Source organism: Callorhinus ursinus, unplaced genomic scaffold (genome assembly GCF_003265705.2).
Source record: "Callorhinus ursinus isolate GAN/ISIS: 27379988/994484 unplaced genomic scaffold, GSC_fseal_2.0 scaffold78, whole genome shotgun sequence".
NCBI lineage: Eukaryota > Metazoa > Chordata > Mammalia > Carnivora > Otariidae > Callorhinus > Callorhinus ursinus.
The window spans coordinates 2,564,890-2,574,643 of record NW_027397140.1 but is presented as its reverse complement, the minus strand read 5'-3'; the positions used below and the strand labels follow the sequence as shown (position 1 = coordinate 2,574,643).

The 9,754-nt window shown below is 37.1% G+C and overlaps 1 non-coding gene across 1 annotated transcript; it reads right to left on the bottom strand.

The window, feature by feature from the left end:
• Positions 1 to 673: 673 nt before the first annotated feature.
• Positions 674 to 781, bottom strand: LOC112808861 (U6 spliceosomal RNA). Its single transcript, XR_003204462.1, has one exon. It is a non-coding gene; the product is annotated as a U6 spliceosomal RNA (small nuclear RNA).
• Between the last annotated feature and the right edge of the window lie 8,973 nt (positions 782 to 9,754).

Sequence of the window (9,754 nt, the reverse complement as noted above, 5' to 3'; positions counted from 1 at the left end):
TCTACTCCAAAGAATAATTCATGGTAACAAAACCTAAATTAAGCAGGATCATAGGAAAAAGATGGTTCAGAGATTGGAAAGATGTAATGAGAAAGAAGGTATGGCATAGGCAGAAAGAGTACTGTAAAAGGAAAATGAAGTGATGTAGAACTCTGACCCACACAAAGACAAAGATTAGAAGCCTTCTGGAATCAGACTTAATCCCAAGGAACATAGAAGTGGATACACAAAGAGTTATTTTTGATATTTTAAGATACTTTTATTTTTAAGAGTGTGCCTTGAGCCATGAACTTGAGAGCTACCCTGAATCATTGCTGCTTTCACATAAGGTTCTCCTAATAAAACAAAGCAAGGGCTTGGGAACATATTTATATTAACATAATAGCATGCCACCAAATAATAAAACCTGCCAGAAAAAAAGTGACAAAAAGAAATATAAAATGTGAAATGTAAAAATGTGATGAAAAATGTGACACTGTGGGTGCCCCTTCTCCACCATGTTTGGCATTTGCCTGCCCCACTTTCAGCATTTCCATGTCATTGCCAAGGACATTTTCTGGCTCCTAGAGCTTGGCTTCTCTACTTCCAGAGTTGGAGAAGTGCCTTAGAATGAAAGCTTTCCTGGAGCAAACCTCAATCAATAATGGAAATTTGAAAATACCTAGTTAAAACACCCTTTATGGAGCATATCACAAATTTGCAAGCCATCCTTGTGCAGGGGCCACACTAAACTTCTCCGTATCATTACAATTTTTAGTATAGGTGATGCTGAAGTAAGCATGCTCAAATGCCCAATCATTCTGGACAGCATCTTTGCTTTAGTGTCTGAAGTTTTCCAGGAGGACTATGTTCTAGTTACCCAGAAAGGTAACATTATTGATAATGTACTCAATTGCTTGTCTTTCCCTCCTTTGCCTCACTTACTTCCATTATCTCCCCATGTGTTTCCTCCATATATCAAATAAACTATTTCACCTGAATCCTCTTCTCATGGTCTCCTTCTGGGAAAACCAAAACTAAAGACAAAAACTCTAGCTTAATATTTCAAAAGCATTTAAAATGAAAAAAGAAAACCCTAATGGTGATGAATATCATGGTAAACACTGTAAGAGAAAGAGAAAACAAAAAAGGGAAGGGTAAAATTATCAAATACAAATGGAGAAAAGATAAAAAGGGCATAAGAAAAAGGAATACAGATAGAAGACATATAAGAGAGTTCAACATATGGAATATGGAACTTCTCTGATAAAAACACTAAAGAATTGAAACTAGGAAAATATTTAAGACTATAATAAAATAAATAAGTCACAGAAATGAAAAGGCATTAGGAATATAGTCAATAATATTGTAATAATGTATGGTAACAGTGATGACTATATTTATCATGCTGAGTACTAAGTAATGTATAGAATTCTTAAATCACTATATTGTACACCTGAAACTAATACAATATTGTATGTCCATTATATTTCAATAAAAGACTATAAGTCAAGGAAATGATAATAGAATAAAATTATTTGAATTTACATATTGAAAGCACGCTGCATAAGTGAAAGGGGTCTGTCTAAAATGGCTATATGCTGTGTGAATTTCAATCATATGACATTCTGGAAAGGGCAGAACTATAATGACAGTAAAAAGAGCACAGTTTGCTAAGGTTTGGGAGGAGGGAGGAATAAATAAGAGGAGCACAGAAGATTTTTAGGGCAGTGGAACTATTCTGTATGTTACTGAAATTGGGGGTACACAACATTATACATTTGTCATAAGTCATAAAAGGTATAACTCAAAGAGTTCACCCAGATGTAAACTATGGCCATTAATTAATAGTAATATACCAATATTGGTTCATCAATGGTAACAAATGTATCACCCTAAGGAAATATGTTAATAATAGGAAAAACCATGTTGACAGGGAGAAAGGGTATCTGGGGATGTTCTGTACTTTCTGCTCAATTGTGTAAGCCTAAAACTGTTATAAAAAATAAAGTCTATTAATTTAAAGAAATGTAGGAACTGTGATCTTCATTTCAGAAGAGATATACAATCTAATGAAAAAAGTATTAAATGAAAGAAGGGCAAAAGAAGGACATTTTATAAAAAGATTACATTTGCCCATGAATACATAAAAATTATTATTATCTATGCACCAAATGAAGAAACGTTTAAAAGTAGAAAGTTAAAGAGATTCTAGGAGAAATAGGAACTAATAATAAGATATTAACACAACTCAGACAAAGCCAGATTAAAAAGCTGAAATGTTAGAAGATCTAAAATTAATCAAAAACCCTAATATCTATATCTATATTATATCTATATATATCTATCTGTATATAGATACATATATTAATCTCAAAACTCTGTCATTAGAGAATATACCTTCTCTCAAGGCACATAAAAATTTACAAAAATCGATAATTTAGTAGGCCACAATAAACTTAAGTTATAAGAATGTGCTGTGCAATATAGCTAGAAAATAAATATATAAACAAAAGGCAACAAAGTATCTCTCTATCTGTACCACAATAATTTCTCTACTAAAAAGTCTTGATTTAAAGGGAAAATGAAAAACATTTAGAAAATTAGTGTTGAAAATATGACATATAAGAACCAATGGGATGAAACAAGTGGGATATAAAGTAACTATCAGAGGAAAAAATCATATAGCTAATTTTGCACTAACAAAAATGAAAAAAGAAAATAAATGTCTTAAAAATTTAATTCCAAAGACTCAGAGCCTGATGATTGTTTCCACACCACATGTGAACTCTGAGGTAGCTAAAAATAAAGGGCAACTCTCCTTATGACTTGGAAACAAGTAAGATCTACTACCTAAAAATAAGTCTATGCCCTTACTTACCACAAATGCATTAAATTCTACCATTAGAAAGTATTTCCTTTGGTTTTCTTTCCATTTCCCCCAACACCATAGGGAATTGCAATACATTAAAGTTTACTGAAGTGTTAAGAATGAACCGGATAAATACTACTTCAGTAAGAACAACCTGGGTGAAATAAATAAGAAATATGGAAAGGAAATCAAAGGTGGAGGTACAAGATACCAATGAAATCCACAGAAATCAATAAATGTAAGTTACTGCTAATAGCATTCCTATCACATTATTCTGGTAACTCCACTGGGCAGTGCTAATTCCCACTGAAAAATAACCTATTCCAACATTTCTCAAAGTGTAAAGTGTTGTCTGGGGTATGTTCTAACATGCACGTTAAATGGCTACACACCACTTGTGGGTCACAGTGCCTAGCCCAGGGCAATCACATACTCATGAATCTCCAATGCTAACTTCTCCAGTAATGATAGGGATGAAAATTTGCTGTGGGTTTATTTGATAGAGTGGATTCCCACTGAACACATACAAATCTCTGCTCTTTTGGTACTAGCCAGGAAAATACGCTTTTAGATCAGTTAATAACAATTTCCATGCCTTTTCTTCTATGTAAATTGTAGTAATTGTAGTATCCACTTCAGGGGAGTTTGTGGATAACCAATAAGAATAATGCTGTTGGGACTTCCTGGAAGTATGGCAGAGTAGGAGGATCTTAAGCTCACCTCATCCCACAGATACAACTAGATAGTGTTATCTATCAATGTAAACAACCCCAAAAATGACCCACAGACTCTCCACAGCTAAATGTAGAGAAGAGGCCACATCAGAGAGAGTAATAAGGGTGGAGATGTGGTCAGGAGCCAAACGGACATGGAGGACTCTATCACAGAGGGAGGAACACAGCACGTATGGAGGGGAGAGGACCAGACTCCCACCTCAGGCATGGGGACCCACATGAGGAAGATGAATGCCCATAACATTTGGCTTTGAAAGCCAGGGGAACCTAACAATCAGTGGGGCTTAACACCTGGTACTTTAAAAATCAGAGGGCTAAGCTCTGAGAAAGCCCAGAGGGTGGAGTCCCTGCCCTTAAAGAGACAGTACAACAAAGAGCCCTCTGAGATACAGCATAGGAACTGTTTGGAAAATGCCTGGGGTATACAGAAAGAATATTTATTTATGAATTTCAGAACATAAGCTGAGGGCCAGAGATCTTTGGGAGGCATCTCCAAGAACAAAAGAGCTGGCTTGTGTCATTTTTCCCTCTACCACCAGCCTAGATACAAGGACACTTGTGAGAACCAACACAGCACCAACACTGTCCACCTAGCTTGCCAATAGCATGCCCCACCCCAAATGCTTTGCCAATCTGTCCCCTCCAAGACAGCTTGGGCAGGAGTTTTCAAGGTCAGTTGCAGTTCTTCTCCCACAGCAGACCAGCAAAGACCTTGCTGGCATGACACTCCTTGCTCCACATTCTCCTGAAGACCTAACTCCCTCCAACATGCCCTTGGCTAGAGACAACCCAAAGTGGTGCCACAAGTCTGGCAGTGTGCAAATAGCCCTGTCAGGAGCCAGTACCACTCCAAAGAGACTCCTCCACCCTGAGAGGGGAAGATAATCACAAGATAATAACAACCAACACCATAGGAAAAAAAAACAATTGTAAGAGAATATTATGAAAATTATAAACCAACAAATTGGACAACATAAAAGAAATGTGTAAATTCCTAGAAACATATAACCTCCCAAAACTGAACCAGGAAGAAATAGAAAATTTGAAAAGACCAATTAGCAGCAATGAAATTGAGTCAGTAATAATAATAATAATAAAAAAATCCCCTAACAAACAAAGTCTAAGACTAGATGGCTTCACAGGGAAATTCTACCAAACATTTAAAGAGTTAATACCTATTCTTCTCCAACTATTTCAAAAAATAAAAGAGGAAGGAAAGTGTCCAAATTCATTCTGTGAGGACAGCATTACCCTTATACCAAAAACAGATAAAGACACTACAAAAAAAAAGAGAGAGAAAGAGAGAGAGAGCTACAGGTCAATATCTCTGGTGACCATAAATGCAAATATTCTGAAAAAAATATAAGTAGAGCAAATCAAACAATACATTTAAAAAGTCATTCATCTAGATCAAGGAGAATTTATTCCCAGGATGCAAGTGTGGTACAATATTTGCAAATCCATCAATGTGATACATCACATCAATAAGAGAAAGGATAAGAACCATATGATCATTTCAATAGATGGAAAAAAATCTGAGAAAGTAAAACATCCATTCATCATAAGAACCCTCAACAAAGTAGGTTTAGAGGGAACATACTTCAACACAGTGAAGGTCATATATGAAAAACCCACAGCTAACATCATACTTAATAGTGAAAAATTGAGAGTTTTTCCCCTAAGGTCAGGAACAAGAGGAGGATGTCCACTCTCACCACTTTCATTCAACATAGTACTGGAAGTCCTAGCCACAGCCAATAAACAACAAAAGCAATGAAAGGCATCAAAATCATTAAGGAAGAAGTGAAACTTTCACAATTTGCAGATGACATGATACTGTATATAAAAAGTCAGAAAGACTTAACCAAAAAACTGCTAGAACTAATAAACAAATTCAGTAAATTTGCAGGATACAAAAATCAAGGTACAGAAATCTGTTGCATTTCTGTACACCCATAAAGTAAGAGCAGAAAGAGAAATAAACAATCCCATTTACAATGGGGCTCTTACAATAAGAGTCAGACACTTAACTGACTGTGCCACCCATGTGCACTCAAAATCACAAGATACCTTAAGAATAAACCTAACCAAACAGGTGAAAGACCTGTACTCTGAAAACTATAAAACATTGATGAAAGAAATTGAAGATGACACATTCCACATTCATGGATTAGAAGAACAAATATTGTTAAAATGTCCATAATACCCAAAGCAAACTACAGATTCAATGCAATCCCTATTAAAAAACTGACAGCATGTTTCACAGAAACAGAACAAATGATCTTAAAATTTGTATGGAACCATAAAAGACCCGAATAGCCAAAGCAAACTTGAAAAAAAGAGTAAAACTGGAGGTATCACAATCCCAAATATCAAGATATATTACAAAACTGTAGTAAACAAGACAGTAGGGTAATGGCGAAAAAAAAAAAATAGACACACAGAACAATAGAACAGAATAGAGAACCCAGAAATAAACTCATAATTATATGGCCAATTGATCTTTGACAAAGCGGGAAAGAATATCCAATGGGAAATAGATACTCTTTTCAACAAGTGGACAGCTACAAAGAAGGAAAATGGACCATTTTCCTATATCATCACAAAGCTAAACTCGAAATGGTTTAAAGACCTAAATGTGAGACCTGAAATCACAAAAATCCTAGAAGAGAACACAAGCAGTAATTTCTCTGACATCTGCTGTAGAAAATACTTCTGGATATGTCTCCTGAGGTAAGGGAAAGTAAAGCAAAAATAAACAATTGGGATTCATCAAGATAAAAATCTCCTGCACAGTGGAGGAAACAATCAACAAAATTAAAAGAGAACATACTGAATAGAAGATATTTGCAAATGACATTTTTGATAAGGGTTAGTATCCAAACTATATAGAAAACTTACACAATTCAACATCATAAAAAACAAATAATCCAATTAAAAAATGGCAAAAGACACGAACAGACATTTCTTCAAAGAAGACATATAAATGGCCAACAGACATATGAAAAGATGTTCAACATCAGTCCTCATCAGGGAAATACAAATCAAAACCGCAATGAGTTATCACCTCACACCTGTCAGAATGGCCAAATCAACAACACAAGAAACAATAAGTGTTGGCAAGTATGTGGAGAAAAAGGAACCCTTGTGCACTGTTGCTGGGAATGCAAACTGGGACAGCTGCTGTGGAAAACAGTATAGAGGTTTCTAAAAAAGAGAACTACCCTATAATCCTGTAATTCCATTAGTGGATACTTACCCAAAGAATATAAAAACACTAATTCAAAGGTATATATGCACCCCAATGTTTATAGCAACATTATTTACAGTAGACAAACTCTGGAAGCAGCCCAGTGTCCACTGATGATTGATAGATAGATGATAGATAGGTAGATAGATGATAGATGATAGATAGATAGATGATAGATAGATGATAGATAGATAGATAGATAGATAGATAGATAGATAGACGATAGATAGATGATAGATGATAGATAGATGTTAGATAGATGAGAGATAGATAGATAGATAGATGATAGATAGATGATATATAGATGATAGATAGATGATAGATGATAGATAGATAGATAGATGATAGATAGATGATAGATAGATAGATATAGATAGATATATACATACATACAATAAAATATTGCTCAGCCATAAAAAATGAAATCTTGCCATTTGCAGACATGTATGGATCTAGAGGTTATAATGCTAAGTGAAATAAGTCAGTCGGAGAAAAATAAATGCCATATGATATCACTTATAAGTACAATCTAAGAAGGAAAACAAATGACCAAAGGAAAAAAAAAAAAGAGACAGACCAAGAACAAACTCAACTATAGAGAACAAACTGGTGGTTACCAGAGTGGAGGAGGGTGGAGGGATGGGTGAAATAGATGGGAATTAAGAGTACACTTATGAGTGGGAGACCTGGATTACCTCTGGTCTCAGGAATTCAGCTCAATAGGGATCAAACCATTTTGAACACCTATGAACTCAACAGGAGATCGAAGAGAAGAATAGCAACAACTCTCTGAACAGAAAAGCGACCACTGACTGGAAGTTAGGACGTGCGGAGAAGTGAATCCGAGGCGATATTCGGGAGGATAGGAGGCAGGGGAGTGGACTTCCGTCGGCCGCTTCTGGCAAGTGATAGAGCCGCAGAACACAAAATCGGAACGTTTAGAAGTTGGCTCCGCTGAGGGACGTTGCTCCAGTGGCTAAGCTAGGGTGGAACCCTCGCGGGACAGTGTGGTCTCAGTACCCTTGGGGTCACAGAAAGACCGGGGGGGGCTTGAGTGCGGCAGAGCTCCCAGGTATCGGAGTGGGGAAGCTGGCTGCAGAGACGGAGCCGAGGCACGGGGTCTCAGCTCGGGGTTGCCATAAACTGTGATCCACGGCCCAGTCGGGCCACTGCTCCTCCAGCAGGGACCCAACAAGCGGCAGATACGGGGAGACTCTCCTTCCTCCCCTGGGAGGAGCGGCACGGGAGCCCACTGCAGGGATCTGCTGGGTTTGGAGACTCCACACGGGGTCGGGTGCCAGAGATAGAAACACTCGGTCACAGGCCGGGTGAGCGCGGAGTGTGGCCCGAGACCGGGGACACGGGAGTGACTGACTGATTTTCTCTGGGGGTGCACTGAGGAGCGGGGACCCAAGTTCTCGGCTCCTCTGGGTGGAGATTGGGAGGCCACCATTTTCACTCTAGTCCTCTAAAGCTGTACCGAGAGCTTGTAGGGAACAAAAGCTCCTGAGAGCAAACCCGAGCAGCTTGCTTAGCACGGACAAACAAGGGCGGGGCAATTGCGCCTCCAGCAAACACATTTGGGAACCACAGCAACAGGCCCCTCCCCCAGAAGATCAGCACGAACAGCCAGCAAGCCAAGACCAAGTTTACCGATCAAGGAGAACGGGAGAACTCCAGTGCTAGGGGAATGTTGCACATAGAATTCATGGCTTTTTTACCATGATTCATTAGTTTTTCAAAGTTAATATTTTTTTAGCTGTTTTTTTTTTTGAATTTTTCTTTTTCCCTTTTTCAAACAACATCTTATCAATCCCTTTTTTTTAAAAAAATTATTTTTCATTTTTAGAGTCATACTTTATCCCTTCTTAGTAGTTATGCATATTTTTGGCATATATATATAAGTTGTTCTCTCTTTAAAATTTTGAGATACAGTTTCTTCTAATGGATCAAAATATACCCTAAATCACTGGTGTACAGCTTTGTTCTAGTCTCCTGCCTGATCATATTCTCTCCCTTTTTTTTTCTTTTTTTTAATCTTCTTTCTTTTTTCAAACAACCTCTTATCTAACCAATTACTTTTATAAAATCTTTTTAATTTTCATCTTTACAGTCATCTTCCATCCCTTCATGGTATCAACCCTTATTTTGTACATATATAAGTCTTTCTTCCTTTAAAATTTAGGAGGCACTTTCTACTAACAGACCAAAATACGCCCAAAATCTACTGTGTCGCACGAATCTATGCACTAGTCTGATCACATTTGATCATATTCTGTTTTTTTTTGTTTTGTCCTGTTTTTGTTTGTTTTTATCTTATTTATTCTCTTTCTTTTTTCTTTCTTTCTCTTTCTTTTCCCCTGGTTTCAGGTCTTTTCTGATTTCTATAGACTATATTTCTTCCTGGGTATGTTGTTAACCTGTTACCATTTTGTTCTCTCATTCATCTATTCTCCTCTGGACAAAATGACAAGACGAAAAAAATCACCTCAGCAAAAAGAACAAGAGGTAGTACCATCTGCCATGGACCTAACCAATACGGACATTAGGAGGATGTCAGACCTAGAAATCAGAATCATGACTTTAAAAATACTAGCTGGGCTTGAAAAAAGCATGGAAGTGATTAGAGAAACCCTTTCTGGAGAAATAAAAGAACTAAAACCTGACCAAGTCGAAATCAAAAACACTATTACTGAGGTACAATAAAAAATGGGGGCACTAACTGCTAGGATAAATGAGGCAGAAGAGAGAATCAGCGATATAGAAGACCAAATGATGGAAAATAAAGAGGCTGAGAAAAAGAGAGATAAACAGCTACAGCATCCCAAGGGCAGAATTCGAGAGAAAGCGATATGATGACACGAAACAACATTAGAATAATTCGGATCCCAGAAGAAGAAAGAGAGAGAGGGGCAGAAG